Source organism: Taudactylus pleione, unplaced genomic scaffold (assembly GCF_031769625.1).
Source record: "Taudactylus pleione unplaced genomic scaffold, aTauple2 ptg000914l, whole genome shotgun sequence".
Taxonomy (NCBI): domain Eukaryota; kingdom Metazoa; phylum Chordata; class Amphibia; order Anura; family Myobatrachidae; genus Taudactylus; species Taudactylus pleione.
In genome coordinates this window covers 306,775-332,415 of record NW_028285315.1, presented here as the reverse complement: position 1 = coordinate 332,415, position 25,641 = coordinate 306,775, and the positions used below count along the sequence as shown (strand labels likewise).

The 25,641-nt window shown below is 30.7% G+C and overlaps 11 non-coding genes across 11 annotated transcripts; all 11 read left to right on the top strand.

Annotated features, from left to right (window-relative positions):
* The first annotated feature begins 2,734 nt into the window (after nucleotides 1-2,734).
* Nucleotides 2,735-2,807, top strand: TRNAR-UCG (transfer RNA arginine (anticodon UCG)). Its single transcript has one exon. It is a non-coding gene; the product is annotated as a tRNA-Arg (tRNA).
* A 3,765-nt stretch (nucleotides 2,808-6,572) lies between these two features.
* On the top strand, nucleotides 6,573-6,645 carry TRNAR-UCG (transfer RNA arginine (anticodon UCG)). Its single transcript has one exon. It is a non-coding gene; the product is annotated as a tRNA-Arg (tRNA).
* A 1,845-nt stretch (nucleotides 6,646-8,490) lies between these two features.
* TRNAR-ACG (transfer RNA arginine (anticodon ACG)) lies at nucleotides 8,491-8,563 on the top strand. The gene has a single exon. It is a non-coding gene; the product is annotated as a tRNA-Arg (tRNA).
* Nucleotides 8,564-10,407: 1,844 nt separating this feature from the next.
* Nucleotides 10,408-10,480, top strand: TRNAR-UCG (transfer RNA arginine (anticodon UCG)). The gene has a single exon. It is a non-coding gene; the product is annotated as a tRNA-Arg (tRNA).
* Nucleotides 10,481-12,325: 1,845 nt separating this feature from the next.
* TRNAR-UCG (transfer RNA arginine (anticodon UCG)) lies at nucleotides 12,326-12,398 on the top strand. The gene has a single exon. It is a non-coding gene; the product is annotated as a tRNA-Arg (tRNA).
* Nucleotides 12,399-15,201: 2,803 nt separating this feature from the next.
* TRNAR-UCG (transfer RNA arginine (anticodon UCG)) lies at nucleotides 15,202-15,274 on the top strand. The gene has a single exon. It is a non-coding gene; the product is annotated as a tRNA-Arg (tRNA).
* A 1,844-nt stretch (nucleotides 15,275-17,118) lies between these two features.
* TRNAR-UCG (transfer RNA arginine (anticodon UCG)) lies at nucleotides 17,119-17,191 on the top strand. The gene has a single exon. It is a non-coding gene; the product is annotated as a tRNA-Arg (tRNA).
* Nucleotides 17,192-19,994: 2,803 nt separating this feature from the next.
* TRNAR-UCG (transfer RNA arginine (anticodon UCG)) lies at nucleotides 19,995-20,067 on the top strand. Its single transcript has one exon. It is a non-coding gene; the product is annotated as a tRNA-Arg (tRNA).
* A 1,844-nt stretch (nucleotides 20,068-21,911) lies between these two features.
* Nucleotides 21,912-21,984, top strand: TRNAR-UCG (transfer RNA arginine (anticodon UCG)). Its single transcript has one exon. It is a non-coding gene; the product is annotated as a tRNA-Arg (tRNA).
* Nucleotides 21,985-23,828: 1,844 nt separating this feature from the next.
* Nucleotides 23,829-23,901, top strand: TRNAR-UCG (transfer RNA arginine (anticodon UCG)). The gene has a single exon. It is a non-coding gene; the product is annotated as a tRNA-Arg (tRNA).
* Nucleotides 23,902-25,013: 1,112 nt separating this feature from the next.
* On the top strand, nucleotides 25,014-25,086 carry TRNAR-UCG (transfer RNA arginine (anticodon UCG)). The gene has a single exon. It is a non-coding gene; the product is annotated as a tRNA-Arg (tRNA).
* Nucleotides 25,087-25,641: the final 555 nt, after the last annotated feature.

Genomic DNA, 25,641 nt, shown 5'->3' with positions numbered 1-25,641 from the left:
GAATGCACATTTCTAAATGTAATTCCCATAGGAAAATAAATACAACATAAACAATGATGTGCATTATGTACACATAGTTATAGGTTTTTTAGGTTTTTGGTGCATAGTAAAAGGTATCCTTTTGGAAAATGTAAGTACTTACCTCTTAACTTGTTCAATTTTGGTAATCTGTGTTGGAAAAAAATCTTTGACCAAATTGATACAATAAAGGATATTTGCATATCTGCATATAAAAATTATATCTCACATGTTTAAAATGAATCATTGAAATCTGAACATCCATAGTCCAATGAGAAATTGCTATAAAGCCTACATCCCTAATATTTTCATAAAACTTAAAAAACCTTTAGGAAAATGTCAGTGTTTACCTGTTAACTTGTTTGATTTTGGTAATCTGTGTTGCAAAGCAATTCTTTGACCAAATTGATACTATAATGGTTATTTGCATATCTGCATATAAAAAATACATCTCACATGTTTAGAAGGAATCAGTGAAATCAGAACAGCCATAGCTCAATGAGAAATTGCTCTAATGCCTACATCCCTAATCTTTTTATAAAACTTTATAGCATGCCTATAGAAAAGTTAAGTTATTTCTCAGCTAAGTTAAGGATTTTACAAAATCTAGGCTATGTGAAAGGTATACTTTGTAATGTTCACTCAACATAAATCACTAAAATATGTTGGATTTCATTTTGTAATTCATATGCAAGTTTTTCCAAAACATATATCTAGAAAAAACTTCTAAATTTTGAATGTTATACTTGAGGTTACTTTTACCACACCTTCCACAGGTTCGACAACTTCTATAAAGATGACCGCGTGGCCTAATGGATAAGGTGTCTGACTTCAGATCAGAAGATTGAGGGTTCGAGTCCCTTCGTGGTCGAGTCTTTCATTTTGTCACAATTTGAAATCTTCAAAATCTGCATGAATTCAATGGATGACAATGTTGTAAAGAATGTACATTTCTAAATGTAATTCCCATAGGAAAATAAATACAACATAAACAATGATGTGCATGATGTATACATAGTTATAGGTTTTTTAGGTTTTTGGTGCATAGTAAAAGGTATCCTTTTGGAAAATGTAAGTATTTACCTCTTAACTTGTTCAATTTTGGTAATCTGTGTTGGAAAAAAATCTTTGACCAAATTGATACAATAAAGGATATTTGCATATCTGCATATAAAAATTATATCTCACATGTTTAAAATGAATCATTGAAATCCGAACATCCATAGTCCAATGAGAAATTGCTATAAAGCCTACATCCCTAATATTTTCATAAAACTTAAAAAACCTTTAGGAAAATGTCAGTGTTTACCTGTTAACTTGTTTGATATTGGTAATCTGTGTTGCAAAGCAATTCTTTGACCAAATTGATACTATAATGGTTATTTGCATATCTGCATATAAAAAATACATCTCACATGTTTAGAAGGAATCATTGAAATCAGAACACCCATAGTTCAATGAGAAATTGCTCTAATGCCTACATCCCTAATCTTTTTATAAAACTTTATAGCATGCCTATAGAAAAGTTAAGTTATTTCTCAGCTAAGTTAAGGATTTTACAAAATCTAGGCTATGTGAAAGGTATACTTTGTAATGTTCACTCAACATAAATCACTAAAATATGTTGGATTGCATTTTGTAATTCATATGCAAGTTTTTCCAAAACATATATCTAGAAAAAACTTCTAAATTTTGAATGTTATACTTGAGGTTACTATTACCACACCTTCCACAGGTTCGACAATTTCGACATAGATGACAGCGTGGCATAATGGATGAGGCGTCTGACTTCTGATCAGAAGATTGAGGGTTTGTGTCCCTTCATGGTCAAGTCATTCTTTTTGTCACTATTTGAAATCTTCAAACTCTGCATGAATTCAATGGATGACAATGTTGTAAAGAATGTACATTTCTAAATGTAATTCCCATAGGAAAATAAATACAACATAAACAATTATGTCCATGATGTACACATAGTTATAGGTTTTTTAGGTTTTTGGTGCATAGTAAAAGGTATCCTTTTGGAAAATGTAAGTATTTACCTCTTAACTTGTTCAATTTTGGTAATCTGTGTTGGAAAAAAATCTTTGACCAAATTGATACAATAAAGGATATTTGCATATCTGCATATAAAAATTATATCTCACATGTTTAAAATGAATCATTGAAATCCGAACATCCATAGTCCAATGAGAAATTGCTATAAAGCCTACATCCCTAATATTTTCATAAAACTTAAAAAACCTTTAGGAAAATGTCAGTGTTTACCTGTTAACTTGTTTGATTTTGGTAATCTGTGTTGCAAAGCAATTCTTTGACCAAATTGATACTATAATGGTTATTTGCATATCTGCATATAAAAAATACATCTCACATGTTTAGAAGGAATCAGTGAAATCAGAACAGCCATAGCTCAATGAGAAATTGCTCTAATGCCTACATCCCTAATCTTTTTATAAAACTTTATAGCATGCCTATAGAAAAGTTAAGTTATTTCTCAGCTAAGTTAAGGATTTTACAAAATCTAGGCTATGTGAAAGGTATACTTTGTAATGTTCACTCAACATAAATCACTAAAATATGTTGGATTTCATTTTGTAATTCATATGCAAGTTTTTCCAAAACATATATCTAGAAAAAACTTCTAAATTTTGAATGTTATACTTGAGGTTACTTTTACCACACCTTCCACAGGTTCGACAACTTCTATAAAGATGACCGCGTGGCCTAATGGATAAGGCGTCTGACTTCGGATCAGAAGATTGAGGGTTCGAGTCCCTTCGTGGTCGAGTCTTTCATTTTGTCACAATTTGAAATCTTCAAAATCTGCATGAATTCAATGGATGACAATGTTGTAAAGAATGTACATTTCTAAATGTAATTCCCATAGGAAAATAAATACAACATAAACAATGATGTGCATGATGTACACATAGTTATAGTTTTTTTTTAAGGTTTTTGGTGCATAGTTAAAGGTATCCTTTTGGAAAAGGTAAGTATTTACCTGTTAACTTGTTCAATTTTGGTAATCTGTGTTGGAAAAAAATCTTTGACCAAATTGATACAATAAAGGATATTACATATCTGCATATAAAAATTATATCTCACATGTTTAAAATGAATCATTGAAATCCAAACATCCATAGTCCAATGAGAAATTGCTATAAAGCCTACATCCCTAATATTTTCATAATTCTTAAAAAACCTTTAGGAAAATGTAAGTGTTTACCTGTTAACTTGTTTGATTTTGGAAATCTGTGTTGCAAAGCAGTTCTTTGACCAAATTGATACTATAATGGTTATTTGCATATCTGCATATAAAAAATACATCTCACATGTTTAGAAGGAATCAGTGAAATCAGAACACCCATAGTTCAATGAGAAATTGCTCTAATGCCTACATCCCTAATCTTTTTATAAAACTTTATAGCATGCCTATAGAAAAGTTAAGTTATTTCTCAGCTAAGTTAAGGATTTTACAAAATCTAGGCTATGTGAAAGGTATACTTTGTAATGTTCACTCAACATAAATCACTAAAATATGTTGGATTTCATTTTGTAATTCATATGAAAGTTTTTCCAAAACATACCTCTAGAAAAAGCTTCTAAATTTTGAATGTTATACTTGAGGTTACTATTACCACAACTTCCACAGGTTTGACAATTTCGACATAGATGACAGCGTGGCATAATGGATGAGGCGTCTGACTTCTGATCAGAAGATTGAGGGCTCGTGTCCCTTCATGGTCAAGTCATTCTTTTTGTCACTATTTGAAATCTTCAAACTCTGCTTGAATTCAATGGATGACAATGTTGTAAAGAATGCACATTTCTAAATGTAATTCCCATAGGAAAATAAATACAACATAAACAATGATGTGCATGATGTACACATAGTTATAGGTTTTTTAGGTTTTTGGTGCATAGTAAAAAGTATCCTTTTGGAAAATGTAAGTACTTACCTCTTAACTTGTTCAATTTTGGTAATCTGTGTTGGAAAAAAATCTTTGACCAAATTGATACAATAAAGGATATTTGCATATCTGCATATAAAAATTATATCTCACATGTTTAAAATGAATCATTGAAATCCGAACATCCATAGTCCAATGAGAAATTGCTATAAAGCCTACATCCCTAATATTTTCATAAAACTTAAAAAACCTTTAGGAAAATGTCAGTGTTTACCTGTTAACTTGTTTGATTTTGGTAATCTGTGTTGCAAAGCAATTCTTTGACCAAATTGATACTATAATGGTTATTTGCATATCTGCATATAAAAAATACATCTCACATGTTTAGAAGGAATCACTGAAATCAGAACAGCCATAGCTCAATGAGAAATTGCTCTAATGCCTACATCCCTAATCTTTTTATAAAACTTTATAGCATGCCTATAGAAAAGTTAAGTTATTTCTCAGCTAAGTTAAGGATTTTACAAAATCTAGGCTATGTGAAAGGTATACTTTGTAATGTTCACTCAACATAAATCACTAAAATATGTTGGATTTTATTTTGTAATTCATATGCAAGTTTTTCCAAAACATACCTCTAGAAAAAGCTTCTAAATTTTGAATGTTATACTTGAGGTTACTATTACCACACCTTCCACAGGTTCGACAATTTCGACATAGATGACAGCGTGGCATAATGGATGAGGTGTCTGACTTCTGATCAGAAGATTGAGGGTTCGTGTCCCTTCGTGGTCAAGTCATTCTTTTTGTCACTATTTGAAATCTTCAAACTCTGCATGAATTCAATGGATGACAATGTTGTAAAGAATGTACATTTCTAACTGTAATTCCCATAGGAAAATAAATACAACATAAACAATGATGTGCATGATGTATACATAGTTATAGGTTTTTTAGGTTTTTGGTGCATAGTAAAAGGTATCCTTTTGGAAAATGTAAGTATTTACCTCTTAACTTGTTCAATTTTGGTAATCTGTGTTGGAAAAAAATCTTTGACCAAATTGATACAATGAAGGATATTTGCATATCTGCATATAAAAATTATATCTCACATGTTTAAAATGAATCATTGAAATCCGAACATCCATAGTCCAATGAGAAATTGCTATAAAGCCTACATCCCTAATATTTTCATAATTCTTAAAAAACCTTTAGGAAAATGTAAGTGTTTACCTGTTAACTTGTTTGATTTTGGTAATCTGTGTTGCAAAGCAGTTCTTTGACCAAATTGATACTATAATGGTTATTTGCATATCTGCATATAAAAAATACATCTCACATGTTTAGAAGGAATCAGTGAAATCAGAACACCCATAGTTCAATGAGAAATTGCTCTAATGCCTACATCCCTAATCTTTTTATAAAACTTTATAGCATGCCTGTAGAAAAGTTAAGTTATTTCTCAGCTAAGTTAAGGATTTTACAAAATCTAGGCTATGTGAAAGGTATACTTTGTAATGTTCACTCAACATAAATCACTAAAATATGTTGGATTGCATTTTGTAATTCATATGCAAGTTTTTCCAAAACATATATCTAGAAAAAACTTCTAAATTTTGAATGTTATACTTGAGGTTACTATTACCACACCTTCCACAGGTTCGACAATTTCGACATAGATGACAGCGTGGCATAATGGATGAGGCGTCTGACTTCTGATCAGAAGATTGAGGGTTTGTGTCCCTTCATGGTCAAGTCATTCTTTTTGTCACTATTTGAAATCTTCAAACTCTGCATGAATTCAATGGATGACAATGTTGTAAAGAATGTACATTTCTAAATGTAATTCCCATAGGAAAATAAATACAACATAAACAATTATGTGCATGATGTACACATAGTTATAGGTTTTTTAGGTTTTTGGTGCATAGTAAAAGGTATCCTTTTGGAAAATGTAAGTATTTACCTCTTAACTTGTTCAATTTTGGTAATCTGTGTTGGAAAAAAATCTTTGACCAAATTGATACAATAAAGGATATTTGCATATCTGCATATAAAAATTATATCACACATGTTTAAAATGAATCATTGAAATCCGAACATCCATAGTCCAATGAGAAATTGCTATAAAGCCTACATCCCTAATATTTTCATAAAACTTAAAAAACCTTTAGGAAAATGTCAGTGTTTACCTGTTAACTTGTTTGATTTTGGTAATCTGTGTTGCAAAGCAATTCTTTGACCAAATTGATACTATAATGGTTATTTGCATATCTGCATATAAAAAATACATCTCACATGTTTAGAAGGAATCAGTGAAATCAGAACAGCCATAGCTCAATGAGAAATTGCTCTAATGCCTACATCCCTAATCTTTTTATAAAACTTTATAGCATGCCTATAGAAAAGTTAAGTTATTTCTCAGCTAAGTTAAGGATTTTACAAAATCTAGGCTATGTGAAAGGTATACTTTGTAATGTTCACTCAACATAAATCACTAAAATATGTTGGATTTCATTTTGTAATTCATATGCAAGTTTTTCCAAAACATATATCTAGAAAAAACTTCTAAATTTTGAATGTTATACTTGAGGTTACTTTTACCACACCTTCCACAGGTTCGACAACTTCTATAAAGATGACCGCGTGGCCTAATGGATAAGGCGTCTGACTTCGGATCAGAAGATTGAGGGTTCGAGTCCCTTCGTGGTCGAGTCTTTCACTTTGTCACAATTTGAAATCTTCAAAATCTGCTTGAATTCAATGGATGACAATGTTGTAAAGAATGTACATTTCTAAATGTAATTCCCATAGGAAAATAAATACAACATAAACAATGATGTGCATGATGTACAAAAAGTTATAGTTTTTTTAAGGTTTTTGGTGCATAGTTAAAGGTATCCTTTTGGAAAAGGTAAGTATTTACCTGTTAACTTGTTCAATTTTGGTAATCTGTGTTGGAAAAAAATCTTTGACCAAATTGATACAATAAAGGATATTACATATCTGCATATAAAAATTATATCTCACATGTTTAAAATGAATCATTGAAATCCGAACATCCATAGTCCAATGAGAAATTGCTATAAAGCCTACATCCCTAATATTTTCATAATTCTTAAAAAACCTTTAGGAAAATGTAAGTGTTTACCTGTTAACTTGTTTGATTTTGGTAATCTGTGTTGCAAAGCAGTTCTTTGACCAAATTGATACTATAATGGTTATTTGCATATCTGCATATAAAACTTACATCTCACATGTTTAGAAGGAATCAGTGAAATCAGAACACCCATAGTTCAATGAGAAATTGCTCTAATGCCTACATCCCTAATCTTTTTATAAAACTTTATAGCATGCCTGTAGAAAAGTTAAGTTATTTCTCAGCTAAGTTAAGGATTTTACAAAATCTAGGCTATGTGAAAGGTATACTTTGTAATGTTCACTCAACATAAATCACTAAAATATGTTGCATTTCATTTTGTAATTCATATGCAAGTTTTTCCAAAACATACCTCTAGAAAAAGCTTCTAAATTTTGAATGTTATACTTGAGGTTACTATTACCACACCTTCCACAGGTTTGACAATTTTGACATAGATGACAGCGTGGCATAATGGATGAGGCGTCTGACTTCTGATCAGAAGATTGAGGGTTCGTGTCCCTTCATGGTCAAGTCATTCTTTTTGTCACTATTTGAAATCTTCAAACTCTGCATGAATTCAATGGATGACAATGTTGTAAAGAATGCACATTTCTAAATGTAATTCCCATAGGAAAATAAATACAACATAAACAATGATGTGCATGATGTACACATAGTTATAGGTTTTTTAGGTTTTTGGTGCATAGTAAAAGGTATCCTTTTGGAAAATGTAAGTATTTACCTCTTAACTTGTTCAATTTTGGTAATCTGTGTTGGAAAAAAATCTTTGACCAAATTGATACAATAAAGGATATTTGCATATCTGCATATAAAAATTATATCTCACATGTTTAAAATGAATCATTGAAATCCAAACATCCATAGTCCAATGAGAAATTGCTATAAAGCCTACATCCCTAATATTTTCATAAAACTTAAAAAACCTTTAGGAAAATGTCAGTGTTTACTTGTTAACTTGTTTGATTTTGGTAATCTGTGTTGCAAATCAATTCTTTGACCAAATTGATACTATAATGGTTATTTGCATATCTGCATATAAAAAACACATCTCACATGTTTAGAAGGAATCAGTGAAATCAGAACAGCCATAGCTCAATGAGAAATTGCTCTAATGCCTACATCCCTAGTCTTTTTATAAAACTTTATAGCATGCCTATAGAAAAGTTAAGTTATTTCTCAGCTAAGTTAAGGATTTTACAAAATCTAGGATATGTGAAAGGTATACTTTGTAATGTTCACTCAACATAAATCACTAAAATATGTTGGATTTCATTTTGTAATTCATATGCAAGTTTTTCCAAAACATATATCTAGAAAAAACTTCTAAATTTTGAATGTTATACTTGAGGTTACTTTTACCACACCTTCCACAGGTTCGACAACTTCTATAAAGATGACCGCATGGCCTAATGGATAAGGCGTCTGACTACGGATCAGAAGATTGAGGGTTCGAGTCCCTTCGTGGTCGAGTCTTTCATTTTGTCACAATTTGAAATCTTCAAACTCTGCATGAATTCAATGGATGACAATGTTGTAAAGAATGTACATTTCTAAATGTAATTCCCATAGGAAAATAAATACAACATAAACAATGATGTGCATGATGTACACATAGTTATAGTTTTTTTAGGTTTTTGGTGCATAGTAAAAGGTATCCTTTTGGAAAAGGTAAGTATATACCTGTTAACTTGTTCAATTTTGGTAATCTGTGTTGGAAAAAAATCTTTGACCAAATTGATACAATAAAGGATATTACATATCTGCATATAAAAATTATATCTCACATGTTTAAAATGAATCATTGAAATCCGAACATCCATAGTCCAATGAGAAATTGCTATAAAGCCTACATCCCTAATATTTTCATAATTCTTAAAAAACCTTTAGGAAAATGTAAGTGTTTACCTGTTAACTTGTTTGATTTTGGAAATCTGTGTTGCAAAGCAGTTCTTTGACCAAATTGATACTATAATGGTTATTTGCATATCTGCATATAAAAAATACATCTCACATGTTTAGAAGGAATCAGTGAAATCAGAACACCCATAGTTCAATGAGAAATTGCTCTAATGCCTACATCCCTAATCTTTTTATAAAACTTTATAGCATGCCTATAGAAAAGTTAAGTTATTTCTCAGCTAAGTTAAGGATTTTACAAAATCTAGGCTATGTGAAAGGTATACTTTGAAATGTTCACTCAACATAAATCACTAAAATATGTTGGATTTCATTTTGTAATTCATATGAAAGTTTTTCCAAAACATACCTCTAGAAAAAGCTTCTAAATTTTGAATGTTATACTTGAGGTTACTATTACCACAACTTCCACAGGTTTGACAATTTCGACATAGATGACAGCGTGGCATAATGGATGAGGCGTCTGACTTCTGATCAGAAGATTGAGGGCTCGTGTCCCTTCATGGTCAAGTCATTCGTTTTGTCACTATTTGAAATCTTCAAACTCTGCTTGAATTCAATGGATGACAATGTTGTAAAGAATGCACATTTCTAAATGTAATTCCCATAGGAAAATAAATACAACATAAACAATGATGTGCATGATGTACACATAGTTATAGGTTTTTTAGGTTTTTGGTGCATAGTAAAAGGTATCCTTTTGGAAAATGTAAGTACTTACCTCTTAACTTGTTCAATTTTGGTAATCTGTGTTGGAAAAAAATCTTTGACCAAATTGATACAATAAAGGATATTTGCATATCTGCATATAAAAATTATATCTCACATGTTTAAAATGAATCATTGAAATCCGAACATCCATAGTCCAATGAGAAATTGCTATAAAGCCTACATCCCTAATATTTTCATAAAACTTAAAAAACCTTTAGGAAAATGTCAGTGTTTACCTGTTAACTTGTTTGATTTTGGTAATCTGTGTTGCAAAGCAATTCTTTGACCAAATTGATACTATAATGGTTATTTGCATATCTGCATATAAAAAATACATCTCACATGTTTAGAAGGAATCACTGAAATCAGAACAGCCATAGCTCAATGAGAAATTGCTCTAATGCCTACATCCCTAATCTTTTTATAAAACTTTATAGCATGCCTATAGAAAAGTTAAGTTATTTCTCAGCTAAGTTAAGGATTTTACAAAATCTAGGCTATGTGAAAGGTATACTTTGTAATGTTCACTCAACATAAATCACTAAAATATGTTGGATTTCATTTTGTAATTCATATGCAAGTTTTTCCAAAACATATATCTAGAAAAAACTTCGAAATTTTGAATGTTATACTTGAGGTTACTTTTACCACACCTTCCACAGGTTCAACAACTTCTATAAAGATGACCGCGTGGCCTAATGGATAAGGCGTCTGACTTCGGATCAGAAGATTGAGGGTTCGAGTCCCTTCGTGGTCGAGTCTTTCATTTTGTCACAATTTGAAATCTTCAAAATCTGCATGAATTCAATGGATGACAATGTTGTAAAGAATGTACATTTCTAAATGTAATTCCCATAGGAAAATAAATACAACATAAACAATGATGTGCATGATGTATACATAGTTATAGGTTTTTTAGGTTTTTGGTGCATAGTAAAAGGTATCCTTTTGGAAAATGTAAGTATTTACCTCTTAACTTGTTCAATTTTGGTAATCTGTGTTGGAAAAAAATCTTTGACCAAATTGATACAATAAAGGATATTTGCATATCTGCATATAAAAATTATATCTCACATGTTTAAAATGAATCATTGAAATCCGAACATCCATAGTCCAATGAGAAATTGCTATAAAGCCTACATCCCTAATATTTTCATAAAACTTAAAAAACCTTTAGGAAAATGTCAGTGTTTACCTGTTAACTTGTTTGATATTGGTAATCTGTGTTGCAAAGCAATTCTTTGACCAAATTGATACTATAATGGTTATTTGCATATCTGCATATAAAAAATACATCTCACATGTTTAGAAGGAATCATTGAAATCAGAACACCCATAGTTCAATGAGAAATTGCTCTAATGCCTACATCCCTAATCTTTTTATAAAACTTTATAGCATGCCTATAGAAAAGTTAAGTTATTTCTCAGCTAAGTTAAGGATTTTACAAAATCTAGGCTATGTGAAAGGTATACTTTGTAATGTTCACTCAACATAAATCACTAAAATATGTTGGATTGCATTTTGTAATTCATATGCAAGTTTTTCCAAAACATATATCTAGAAAAAACTTCTAAATTTTGAATGTTATACTTGAGGTTACTATTACCACACCTTCCACAGGTTCGACAATTTCGACATAGATGACAGCGTGGCATAATGGATGAGGCGTCTGACTTCTGATCAGAAGATTGAGGGTTTGTGTCCCTTCATGGTCAAGTTATTCTTTTTGTCACTATTTGAAATCTTCAAACTCTGCATGAATTCAATGGATGACAATGTTGTAAAGAATGTACATTTCTAAATGTAATTCCCATAGGAAAATAAATACAACATAAACAATTATGTGCATGATGTACACATAGTTATAGGTTTTTTAGGTTTTTGGTGCATAGTAAAAGGTATCCTTTTGGAAAATGTAAGTATTTACCTCTTAACTTGTTCAATTTTGGTAATCTGTGTTGGAAAAAAATCTTTGACCAAATTGATACAATAAAGGATATTTGCATATCTGCATATAAAAATTATATCTCACATGTTTAAAATGAATCATTGAAATCCGAACATCCATAGTCCAATGAGAAATTGCTATAAAGCCTACATCCCTAATATTTTCATAAAACTTAAAAAACCTTTAGGAAAATGTCAGTGTTTACCTGTTAACTTGTTTGATTTTGGTAATCTGTGTTGCAAAGCAATTCTTTGACCAAATTGATACTATAATGGTTATTTGCATATCTGCATATAAAAAATACATCTCACATGTTTAGAAGGAATCAGTGAAATCAGAACAGCCATAGCTCAATGAGAAATTGCTCTAATGCCTACATCCCTAATCTTTTTATAAAACTTTATAGCATGCCTATAGAAAAGTTAAGTTATTTCTCAGCTAAGTTAAGGATTTTACAAAATCTAGGCTATGTGAAAGGTATACTTTGTAATGTTCACTCAACATAAATCACTAAAATATGTTGGATTTCATTTTGTAATTCATATGCAAGTTTTTCCAAAACATATATCTAGAAAAAACTTCTAAATTTTGAATGTTATACTTGAGGTTACTTTTACCACACCTTCCACAGGTTCGACAACTTCTATAAAGATGACCGCGTGGCCTAATGGATAAGGCGTCTGACTTCGGATCAGAAGATTGAGGGTTCGAGTCCCTTCGTGGTCGAGTCTTTCACTTTGTCACAATTTGAAATCTTCAAAATCTGCTTGAATTCAATGGATGACAATGTTGTAAAGAATGTACATTTCTAAATGTAATTCCCATAGGAAAATAAATACAACATAAACAATGATGTGCATGATGTACACATAGTTATAGTTTTTTTAAGGTTTTTGGTGCATAGTTAAAGGTATCCTTTTGGAAAAGGTAAGTATTTACCTGTTAACTTGTTCAATTTTGGTAATCTGTGTTGGAAAAAAATCTTTGACCAAATTGATACAATAAAGGATATTACATATCTGCATATAAAAATTATATCTCACATGTTTAAAATGAATAACTGAAATCCGAACATCCATAGTCCAATGAGAAATTGCTATAAAGCCTACATCCCTAATATTTTCATAAAACTTAAAAAACCTTTAGGAAAATGTCAGTGTTTACTTGTTAACTTGTTTGATTTTGGTAATCTGTGTTGCAAAGCAATTCTTTGACCAAATTGATACTATAATGGTTATTTGCATATCTGCATATAAAAAATACATCTCACATGTTTAGAAGGAATCAGTGAAATCAGAACAGCCATAGCTCAATGAGAAATTGCTCTAATGCCTACATCCCTAATCTTTTTATAAAACTTTATAGCATGCCTATAGAAAAGTTAAGTTATTTCTCAGCTAAGTTAAGGATTTTACAAAATCTAGGATATGTGAAAGGTATACTTTGTAATGTTCACTCAACATAAATCACTAAAAAATGTTGGATTTCATTTTGTAATTCATATGCAAGTTTTTCCAAAACATATATCTAGAAAAAACTTCTAAATTTTGAATGTTATATTTGAGGTTACTTTTACCAGACCTTCCACAGGTTCGACAACTTCTATAAAGATGACCACGTGGCCTAAAGGATAAGGTGTCTGACTTCGGATCAGAAGATTGAGGGTTCGACTCCCTTCGAGGTCGAGTCATTCATTTTGTCACAATTTGAAATCTTCAAACTCTGCATGAATTCAATGAATGACAATGTTGTAAAGAATGTACATTTCTAAATGTAATTCTCATAGGAAAATAAATACAACATAAACAATGATGTGCATGATGTACACATAGTTATAGTTTTTTTAGGTTTTTGGTGCATAGTAAAAGGTATCCTTTTGGAAAAGGTAAGTATTTACCTGTTAACTTGTTCAATTTTGGTAATCTGTGTTGGAAAAAAATCTTTGACCAAATTGATACAATAAAGGATATTACATATCTGAATATAAAAATTATATCTCACATGTTTAAAATGAATCATTGAAATCCGAACATCCATAGTCCAATGAGAAATTGCTAACAAGCCTACATCCCTAATATTTTCATAATTCTTAAAAAACCTTTAGGAAAATGTAAGTGTTTACCTGTTAACTTGTTTGATTTTGGTAATCTGTGTTGCAAAGCAGTTCTTTGACCAAATTGATACTATAATGGTTATTTGCATATCTGCATATAAAAAATACATCTCACATGTTTAGAAGGAATCAGTGAAATCAGAACACCCATAGTTCAATGAGAAATTGCTCTAATGCCTACATCCCTAATCTTTTTATAAAACTTTATAGCATGCCTGTAGAAAAGTTAAGTTATTTCTCAGCTAAGTTAAGGATTTTACAAAATCTAGGCTATGTGAAAGGTATACTTTGTAATGTTCACTCAACATAAATCACTAAAATATGTTGGATTTCATTTTGTAATTCATATGCAAGTTTTTCCAAAACATACCTCTAGAAAAAGCTTCTAAATTTTGAATGTTATACTTGAGGTTACTATTACCACACCTTCCACAGGTTTGACAATTTTGACATAGATGACAGCGTGGCATAATGGATGAGGCGTCTGACTTCTGATCAGAAGATTGAGGGTTCGTGTCCCTTCATGGTCAAGTCATTCTTTTTGTCACTATTTGAAATCTTCAAACTCTGCATGAATTCAATGGATGACAATGTTGTAAAGAATGCACATTTCTAAATGTAATTCCCATAGGAAAATAAATACAACATAAACAATGATGTGCATGATGTACACATAGTTATAGGTTTTTTAGGTTTTTGGTGCATAGTAAAAGGTATCCTTTTGGAAAATGTAAGTATTTACCTCTTAACTTGTTCAATTTTGGTAATCTGTGTTGGAAAAAAATCTTTGACCAAATTGATACAATGAAGGATATTTGCATATCTGCATATAAAAATTATATCTCACATGTTTAAAATGAATCATTGAAATCCGAACATCCATAGTCCAATGAGAAATTGCTATAAAGCCTACATCCCTAATATTTTCATAAAACTTAAAAAACCTTAAGGAAAATGTCAGTGTTTACTTGTTAACTTGTTTGATTTTGGTAATCTGTGTTGCAAAGCAATTCTTTGACCAAATTGATACTATAATGGTTATTTGCATATCTGCATATAAAAAATACATCTCACATGTTTAGAAGGAATCAGTGAAATCAGAACAGCCATAGCTCAATGAGAAATTGCTCTAATGCCTACATCCCTAATCTTTTTATAAAACTTTATAGCATGCCTATAGAAAAGTTAAGTTATTTCTCAGCTAAGTTAAGGATTTTACAAAATCTAGGCTATGTGAAAGGTATACTTTGTAATGTTCACTCAACATAAATCACTAAAATATGTTGGATTTCATTTTGTAATTCATATGCAAGTTTTTCCAAAACATATATCTAGAAAAAACTTCTAAATTTTGAATGTTATACTTGAGGTTACTTTTACCACACCTTCCACAGGTTCGACAACTTCTATAAAGATGACCGCGTGGCCTAATGGATAAGGCGTCTGACTTCGGATCAGAAGATTGAGGGTTCGAGTCCCTTCGTGGTCGAGTCTTTCATTTTGTCACAATTTGAAATCTTCAAACTCTGCATGAATTCAATGGATGACAATGTTGTAAAGAATGTACATTTCTAAATGTAATTCCCATAGGAAAATAAATACAACATAAACAATGATGTGCATGATGTACACATAGTTATAGTTTTTTTAGGTTTTTGGTGCATAGTAAAAGGTATCCTTTTGGAAAAGGTAAGTATTTACCTGTTAACTTGTTCAATTTTGGTAATCTGTGTTGGAAAAAATTCTTTGACCAAATTGATACAATAAAGGATATTACATATCTGCATATAAAAATTATATCTCACATGTTTAAAATGAATCATTGAAATCCGAACATCCATAGTCCAATGAGAAATTGCTATAAAGCCTACATCCCTAATATTTTCATAATTCTTAAAAAACTTTTAGGAAAATGTAAGTGTTTACCTGTTAACTTGTTTGATTTTGGTAATCTGTGTTGCAAAGCAGTTCTTTGACCAAATTGATACTATAATGGTTATTTGCATATCTGCATATAAAAAATACATCTCACATGTTTAGAAGGAATCAGTGAAATCAGAACACCCATAGTTCAATGAGAAATTGCTCTAATGCCTACATCCGTAATCTTTTTATAAAACTTTATAGCATGCCTATAGAAAAGTTAAGTTATTTCTCAGCTAAGTTAAGGATTTTACAAAATCTAGGCTATGTGAAAGGTATACTTTGTAATGTTCACTCAACATAAATCACTAAAATATGTTGGATTTCATTTTGTAATTCATATGCAAGTTTTTCCAAAACATACCTCTAGAAAAAGCTTCTAAATTTTGAATGTTATACTTGAGGTTACTATTACCACAACTTCCACAGGTTTGACAATTTCGACATAGATGACAGCGTGGCATAATGGATGAGGCGTCTGACTTCTGATCAGAAGATTAAGGGCTCGTGTCCCTTCATGGTCAAGTCATTCTTTTTGTCACTATTTGAAATCTTCAAACTCTGCTTGAATTCAATGGATGACAATGTTGTAAAGAATGCACATTTCTAAATGTAATTCCCATAGGAAAATAAATACAACATAAACAATTATGTGCATGATGTACACATAGTTATAGGTTTTTTAGGTTTCTGGTGCATAGTAAAAGGTATCCTTTTGGAAAATGTAAGTATTTACCTCTTAACTTGTTCAATTTTGGTAATCTGTGTTGGAAAAAAATCTTTGACCAAATTGATACAATAAAGGATATTTGCATATCTGCATATAAAAATTATATCTCACATGTTTAAAATGAATCATTGAAATCCGAACATCCATAGTCCAATGAGAAATTGCTATAAAGCCTACATCCCTAATATTTTCATAAAACTTAAAAAACCTTTAGGAAAATGTCAGTGTTTACCTGTTAACTTGTTTGATTTTGGTAATCTGTGTTGCAAAGCAATTCTTTGACAAAATTGATACTATAATGGTTATTTGCATATCTGCATATAAAAAATACATCTCACATGTTTAGAAGGAATCACTGAAATCAGAACAGCCATAGCTCAATGAGAAATTGCTCTAATGCCTACATCCCTAATCTTTTTATAAAACTTTATAGCATGCCTATAGAAAAGTTAAGTTATTTCTCAGCTAAGTTAAGGATTTTACAAAATCTAGGCTATGTGAAAGGTATACTTTGTAATGTTCACTCAACATAAATCACTAAAATATGTTGGATTTTATTTTGTAATTCATATGCAAGTTTTTCCAAAACATACCTCTAGAAAAAGCTTCTAAATTTTGAATGTTATACTTGAGGTTACTTTTACCACACCTTCCACAGGTTCGACAACTTCTATAAAGATGACCGCGTGGCCTAATGGATAAGGCGTCTGACTTCGGATCAGAAGATTGAGGGTTCGAGTCCCTTCGTGGTCGAGTCTTTCATTTTGTCACAATTTGAAATCTTCAAACTCTGCATGAATTCAATGGATGACAATGTTGTAAAGAATGTACATTTCTAAATGTAATTCCCATAGGAAAATAAATACAACATAAACAATGATGTGCATGATGTACACATAGTTATAGTTTTTTTAGGTTTTTGGTGCATAGTAAAAGGTATCCTTTTGGAAAAGGTAAGTATTTACCTGTTAACTTGTTCAATTTTGGTAATCTGTGTTGGAAAAAAATCTTTGACCAAATTGATACAATAAAGGATATTACATATCTGCATATAAAAATTATATCTCACATGTTTAAAATGAATCATTGAAATCCGAACATCCATAGTCCAATGAGAAATTGCTATAAAGCCTACATCCCTAATATTTTCATAATTCTTAAAAAACCTTTAGGAAAATGTAAGTGTTTACCTGTTAACTTGTTTGATTTTGGTAATCTGTGTTGCAAAGCAGTTCTTTGACCAAATTGATACTATAATGGTTATTTGCATATCTGCATATAAAAAATACATCTCACATGTTTAGAAGGAATCAGTGAAATCAGAACACCCATAGTTCAATGAGAAATTGCTCTAATGCCTACATCCGTAATCTTTTTATAAAACTTTATAGCATTCCTATAGAAAAGTTAAGTTATTTCTCAGCTAAGTTAAGGATTTTACAAAATCTAGGCTATGTGAAAGGTATACTTTGAAATGTTCACTCAACATAAATCACTAAAATATGTTGGATTTCATTTTGTAATTCATATGCAAGTTTTTCCAAAACATACCTCTAGAAAAAGCTTCTAAATTTTGAATGTTATACTTGAGGTTACTATTACCACAACTTCCACAGGTTTGACAATTTCGACATAGATGACAGCGTGGCATAATGGATGAGGCGTCTGACTTCTGATCAGAAGATTGAGGGCTCGTGTCCCTTCATGGTCAAGTCATTCTTTTTGTCACTATTTGAAATCTTCAAACTCTGCTTGAATTCAATGGATGACAATGTTGTAAAGAATGCACATTTCTAAATGTAATTCCTATAGGAAAATAAATACAACATAAACAATTATGTGCATGATGTACACATAGTTATAGGTTTTTTAGGTTTTTGGTGCATAGTAAAAGGTATCCTTTTGGAAAATGTAAGTATTTACCTCTTAACTTGTTCAATTTTGGTAATCTGTGTTGGAAAAAAATCTTTGACCAAATTGATACAATAAAGGATATTTGCATATCTGCATATAAAAATTATATCTCACATGTTTAAAATGAATCATTGAAATCCGAACATCCATAGTCCAATGAGAAATTGCTATAAAGCCTACATCCCTAATATTTTCATAAAACTTAAAAAACCTTTAGGAAAATGTCAGTGTTTACCTGTTAACTTGTTTGATTTTGGTAATCTGTGTTGCAAAGCAATTCTTTGACCAAATTGATACTATAATGGTTATTTGCATATCTGCATATAAAAAATACATCTCACATGTTTAGAAGGAATCACTGAAATCAGAACAGCCATAGATCAATGAGAAATTGCTCTAATGCCTACATCCCTAATCTTTTTATAAAACTTTATAGCATGCCTATAGAAAAGTTAAGTTATTTCTCAGCTAAGTTAAGGATTTTACAAAATCTAGGCTATGTGAAAGGTATACTTTGTAATGTTCACTCAACATAAATCACTAAAATATGTTGGATTTTATTTTGTAATTCATATGCAAGTTTTTCCAAAACATACCTCTAGAAAAAGCTTCTAAATTTTGAATGTTATACTTGAGGTTACTATTACCACACCTTCCACAGGTTCGACAATTTCGACATAGATGACAGCGTGGCATAATGGATGAGGCGTCTGACTTCTGATCAGAAGATTGAGGGTTCGTGTCCCTTCGTGGTCAAGTCATTCTTTTTGTCACTATTTGAAATCTTCAAACTCTGCATGAATTCAATGGATGACAATGTTGTAAAGAATGTACATTTCTAAATGTAATTCCCATAGGAAAATAAATACAACATAAACAATGATGTGCATGATGTATACATAGTTATAAGTTTTTTAGGTTTTTGGTGCATAGTAAAAGGTATCCTTTTGGAAAATGTAAGTATTTACCTCTTAACTTGTTCAATTTTGGTAATCTGTGTTGGAAAAAAATCTTTGACCAAATTGATACAATGAAGGATATTTGCATATCTGCATATAAAAATTATATCTCACATGTTTAAAATGAATCATTGAAATCCGAACATCCATAGTCCAATGAGAAATTGCTATAAAGCCTACATCCCTAATATTTTCATAAAACTTAAAAAACCTTAAGGAAAATGTCAGTGTTTACTTGTTAACTTGTTTGATTTTGGTAATCTGTGTTGCAAAGCAATTCTTTGACCAAATTGATACTATAATGGTTATTTGCATATCTGCATATAAAAAATACATCTCACATGTTTAGAAGGAATCAGTGAAATCAGAACAGCCATAGCTCAATGAGAAATTGCTCTAATGCCTACATCCCTAATCTTTTTATAAAACTTTATAGCATGCCTATAGAAAAGTTAAGTTATTTCTCTGCTAAGTTAAGGATTTTACAAAATCTAGGCTATGTGAAAGGTATACTTTGTAATGTTCACTCAACATAAATCACTAAAATATGTTGGATTTCATTTTGTAATTCATATGCAAGTTTTTCCAAAACATATATCTAGAAAAAACTTCTAAATTTTGAATGTTATACTTGAGGTTACTTTTACCACACCTTCCACAGGTTCGACAACTTCTATAAAGATGACCGCGTGGCCTAATGGATAAGGCGTCTGACTTCGGATCAGAAGATTGAGGGTTCGAGTCCCTTCGTGGTCGAGTCTTTCATTTTGTCACAATTTGAAATCTTCAAACTCTGCATGAATTCAATGGATGACAATGTTGTAAAGAATGTACATTTCTAAATGTAATTCCCATAGGAAAATAAATACAACATAAACAATGATGTGCATGATGTACACATAGTTATAGTTTTTTTAGGTTTTTGGTGCATAGTAAAAGGTATCCTTTTGGAAAAGGTAAGTATTTACCTGTTAACTTGTTCAATTTTGGTAATCTGTGTTGGAAAAAAATCTTTGACCAAATTGATACAATAAAGGATATTACATATCTGCATATAAAAATTATATCTCACATGTTTAAAATGAATCATTGAAATCCGAACATCCATAGTCCAATGAGAAATTGCTATAAAGCCTACATCCCTAATATTTTCATAATTCTTAAAAAACTTTTAGGAAAATGTAAGTGTTTACCTGTTAACTTGTTTGATTTTGGTAATCTGTGTTGCAAAGCAGTTCTTTGACCAAATTGATACTATAATGGTTATTTGCATATCTGCATATAAAAAATACATCTCACATGTTTAGAAGGAATCAGTGAAATCAGAACACCCATAGTTCAATGAGAAATTGCTCTAATGCCTACATCCGTAATCTTTTTATAAAACTTTATAGCATGCCTATAGAAAAGTTAAGTTATTTCTCAGCTAAGTTAAGGATTTTACAAAATCTAGGCTATGTGAAAGGTATACTTTGTAATGTTCACTCAACATAAATCACTAAAATATGTTGGATTTCATTTTGTAATTCATATGCAAGTTTTTCCAAAACATACCTCTAGAAAAAGCTTCTAAATTTTGAATGTTATACTTGAGGTTACTATTACCACAACTTCCACAGGTTTGACAATTTCGACATAGATGACAGCGTGGCATAATGGATGAGGCGTCTGACTTCTGATCAGAAGATTGAGGGCTCGTGTCCCTTCATGGTCAAGTCATTCTTTTTGTCACTATTTGAAATCTTCAAACTCTGCTTGAATTCAATGGATGACAATGTTGTAAAGAATGCACATTTCTAAATGTAATTCCCATAGGAAAATAAATACAACATAAACAATTATGTGCATGATGTACACATAGTTATAGGTTTTTTAGGTTTTTGGTGCATAGTAAAAGGTATCCTTTTGGAAAATGTAAGTATTTACCTCTTAACTTGTTCAATTTTGGTAATCTGTGTTGGAAAAAAATCTTTGACCAAATTGATACAATAAAGGATATTTGCATATCTGCATATAAAAATTATATCTCACATGTTTAAAATGAATCATTGAAATCCGAACATCCATAGTCCAATGAGAAATTGCTATAAAGCCTACATCCCTAATATTTTCATAAAACTTAAAAAACCTTTAGGAAAATGTCAGTGTTTACCTGTTAACTTGTTTGATTTTGGTAATCTGTGTTGCAAAGCAATTCTTTGACCAAATTGATACTATAATGGTTATTTGCATATCTGCATATAAAAAATACATCTCACATGTTTAGAAGGAATCAGTGAAATCAGAACAGCCATAGCTCAATGAGAAATTGCTCTAATGCCTACATCCCTAATCTTTTTATAAAACTTTATAGCATGCCTATAGAAAAGTTAAGTTATTTCTCAGCTAAGTTAAGGATTTTACAAAATCTAGGCTATGTGAAAGGTATACTTTGTAATGTTCACTCAACATAAATCACTAAAATATGTTGGATTTTATTTTGTAATTCATATGCAAGTTTTTCCAAAACATACCTCTAGAAAAAGCTTCTAAATTTTGAATGTTATACTTGAGGTTACTTTTACCACACCTTCCACAGGTTCGACAACTTCTATAAAGATGACCGCGTGGCCTAATGGATAAGGCGTCTGACTTCGGATCAGAAGATTGAGGGTTCGAGTCCCTTCGTGATCGAGTCTTTCATTTTGTCACAATTTGAAATCTTCAAACTCTGCATGAATTCAATGGATGACAATGTTGTAAAGAATGTACATTTCTAAATGTAATTCCCATAGGAAAATAAATACAACATAAACAATGATGTGCATGATGTACACATAGTTATAGTTTTTTTAGGTTTTTGGTGCATAGTAAAAGGTATCCTTTTGGAAAAGGTAAGTATTTACCTGTTAACTTGTTCAATTTTGGTAATCTGTGTTGGAAAAAAATCTTTGACCAAATTGATACAATAAAGGATATTACATATCTGCATATAAAAATTATATCTCACATGTTTAAAATGAATCATTGAAATCCGAACATCCATAGTCCAATGAGAAATTGCTATAAAGCCTACATCCCTAATATTTTCATAATTCTTAAAAAACCTTTAGGAAAATGTAAGTGTTTACCTGTTAACTTGTTTGATTTTGGTAATCTGTGTTGCAAAGCAGTTCTTTGACCAAATTGATACTATAATGGTTATTTGCATATCTGCATATAAAAAATACATCTCACATGTTTAGAAGGAATCAGTGAAATCAGAACACCCATAGTTCAATGAGAAATTGCTCTAATGCCTACATCCGTAATCTTTTTATAAAACTTTATAGCATGCCTATAGAAAAGTTAAGTTATTTCTCAGCTAAGTTAAGGATTTTACAAAATCTAGGCTATGTGAAAGGTATACTTTGAAATGTTCACTCAACATAAATCACTAAAATATGTTGGATTTCATTTTGTAATTCATATGCAAGTTTTTCCAAAACATACCTCTAGAAAAAGCTTCTAAATTTTGAATGTTATACTTGAGGTTACTATTGCCACACCTTCCACAGGTTCGACAATTTCGACATAGATGACAGCGTGGCATAATGGATGAGGCGTCTGACTTCTGATCAGAAGATTGAGGGTTCGTGTCCCTTCGTGGTCAAGTCATTCTTTTTGTCACTATTTGAAATCTTCAAACTCTGCATGAATTCAATGGATGACAATGTTGTAAAGAATGTACATTTCTAAATGTAATTCCCATAGGAAAATAAATACAACATAAACAATGATGTGCATGATGTATACATAGTTATAAGTTTTTTAGGTTTTTGGTGCATAGTAAAAGGTATCCTTTTGGAAAATGTAAGTATTTACCTCTTAACTTGTTCAATTTTGGTAATCTGTGTTGGAAAAAAATCTTTGACCAAATTGATACAATAAAGGATATTTGCATATCTGCATATAAAAATTATATCTCACATGTTTAAAATGAATCATTGAAATCCGAACATCCATAGTCCAATGAGAAATTGCTATAAAGCCTACATCCCTAATATTTTCATAAAACTTAAAAAACCTTTAGGAAAATGTCAGTGATTACCTGTTAACTTGTTTGATATTGGTAATCTGTGTTGCAAAGCAATTCTTTGACCAAATTGATACTATAATGGTTATTTGCATATCTGCATATAAAAAATACATCTCACATGTTTAGAAGGAATCAGTGAAATCAGAACACCCATAGTTCAATGAGAAATTGCTCTAATGCCTACATCCCTAATCTTTTTATAAAACTTTATAGCATGCCTATAGAAAAGTTAAGTTATTTCTCAGCTAAGTTAAGGATTTTACAAAATCTAGGCTATGTGAAAGGTATACTTTGTAATGTTCACTCAACATAAATCACTAAAATATGTTGGATTTCATTTTGTAATTCATATGCAAGTTTTTCCAAAACATATATCTAGAAAAAACTTCTAAATTTTGAATGTTATACTTGAGGTTACTTTTACCACACCTTCCACAGGTTCGACAACTTCTATAAAGATGACCGCGTGGCCTAATGGATAAGGCGTCTGACTTCGGATCAGAAGATTGAGGGTTCGAGTCCCTTCGAGGTCAAGTCATTCATTTTGTCACAATTTGAAATCTTCAAACTCTGCATGAATTCAATGGATGACAATGTTGTAAAGAATGTACATTTCTAAATGTAATTCCCATAGGAAAATAAATACAACATAAACAATGATGTGCATGATGTACACATAGTTATAGTTTTTTTAGGTTTTTGGTGCATAGTAAAAGGTATCCTTTTGGAAAAGGTAAGTATTTACCTGTTAACTTGTTCAATTTTGGTAATCTGTGTTGGAAAAAAATCTTTGACCAAATTGATACAATAAAGGATATTACATATCTGCATATAAAAATTATATCTCACATGTTTAAAATGAATCATTGAAATCCGAACATCCATAGTACAATGAGAAATTGCTATAAAGCCTACATCCCTAATATTTTCATAATTCTTAAAAAACCTTTAGGAAAATGTAAGTGTTTACCTGCTAACTTGTTTGATTTTGGTAATCTGTGTTGCAAAGCAGTTCTTTGACCAAATTGATACTATAATGGTTATTTGCATATCTGCATATAAAAATTATATCTCACATGTTTAAAATGAATCATTGAAATCCGAACATCCATAGTCCAATGAGAAATTGCTATAAAGCCTACATCCCTAATATTTTCATAAAACTTAAAAAACCTTTAGGAAAATGTCAGTGTTTACCTGTTAACTTGTTTGATTTTGGTAATCTGTGTTGCAAAGCAATTCTTTGACCAAATTGATACTATAATGGTTATTTGCATATCTGCATATAAAAAATACATCTCACATGTTTAGAAGGAATCAGTGAAATCAGAACAGCCATAGTTCAATGAGAAATTGCTCTAATGCCTACATCCCTAATCTTTTTATAAAACTTTATAGCATGCCTATAGAAAAGTTAAGTTATTTCTCAGCTAAGTTAAGGATTTTACAAAATCTAGGCTATGTGAAAGGTATACTTTGTAATGTTCACTCAACATAAATCACTAAAATATGTTGGATTTCATTTTGTAATTCATATGCAAGTTTTTCCAAAACATATATCTAGAAAAAACTTCTAAATTTTGAATGTTATACTTGAGGTTACTTTTACCACACCTTCCACAGGTTCGACAACTTCTATAAAGATGACCGCGTGGCCTAATGGATAAGGCGTCTGACTTCGGATCAGAAGATTGAGGGTTCGAGTCCCTTCGAGGTCAAGTCATTCATTTTGTCACAATTTGAAATCTTCAAACTCTGCATGAATTCAATGGATGACAATGTTGTAAAGAATGTACATTTCTAAATGTAATTCCCATAGGAAAATAAATACAACATAAACAATGATGTGCATGATGTACACATAGTTATAGTTTTTTTAGGTTTTTGGTGCATAGTAAAAGGTATCCTTTTGGAAAAGGTAAGTATTTACCTGTTAACTTGTTCAATTTTGGTAATCTGTGTTGGAAAAAAATCTTTGACCAAATTGATACAATAAAGGATATTACATATCTGCATATAAAAATTATATCTCACATGTTTAAAATGAATCATTGAAATCCGAACATCCATAGTACAATGAGAAATTGCTATAAAGCCTACATCCCTAATATTTTCATAATTCTTAAAAAACCTTTAGGAAAATGTAAGTGTTTACCTGCTAACTTGTTTGATTTTGGTAATCTGTGTTGCAAAGCAGTTCTTTGACCAAATTGATACTATAATGGTTATTTGCATATCTGCATATAAAAATTATATCTCACATGTTTAAAATG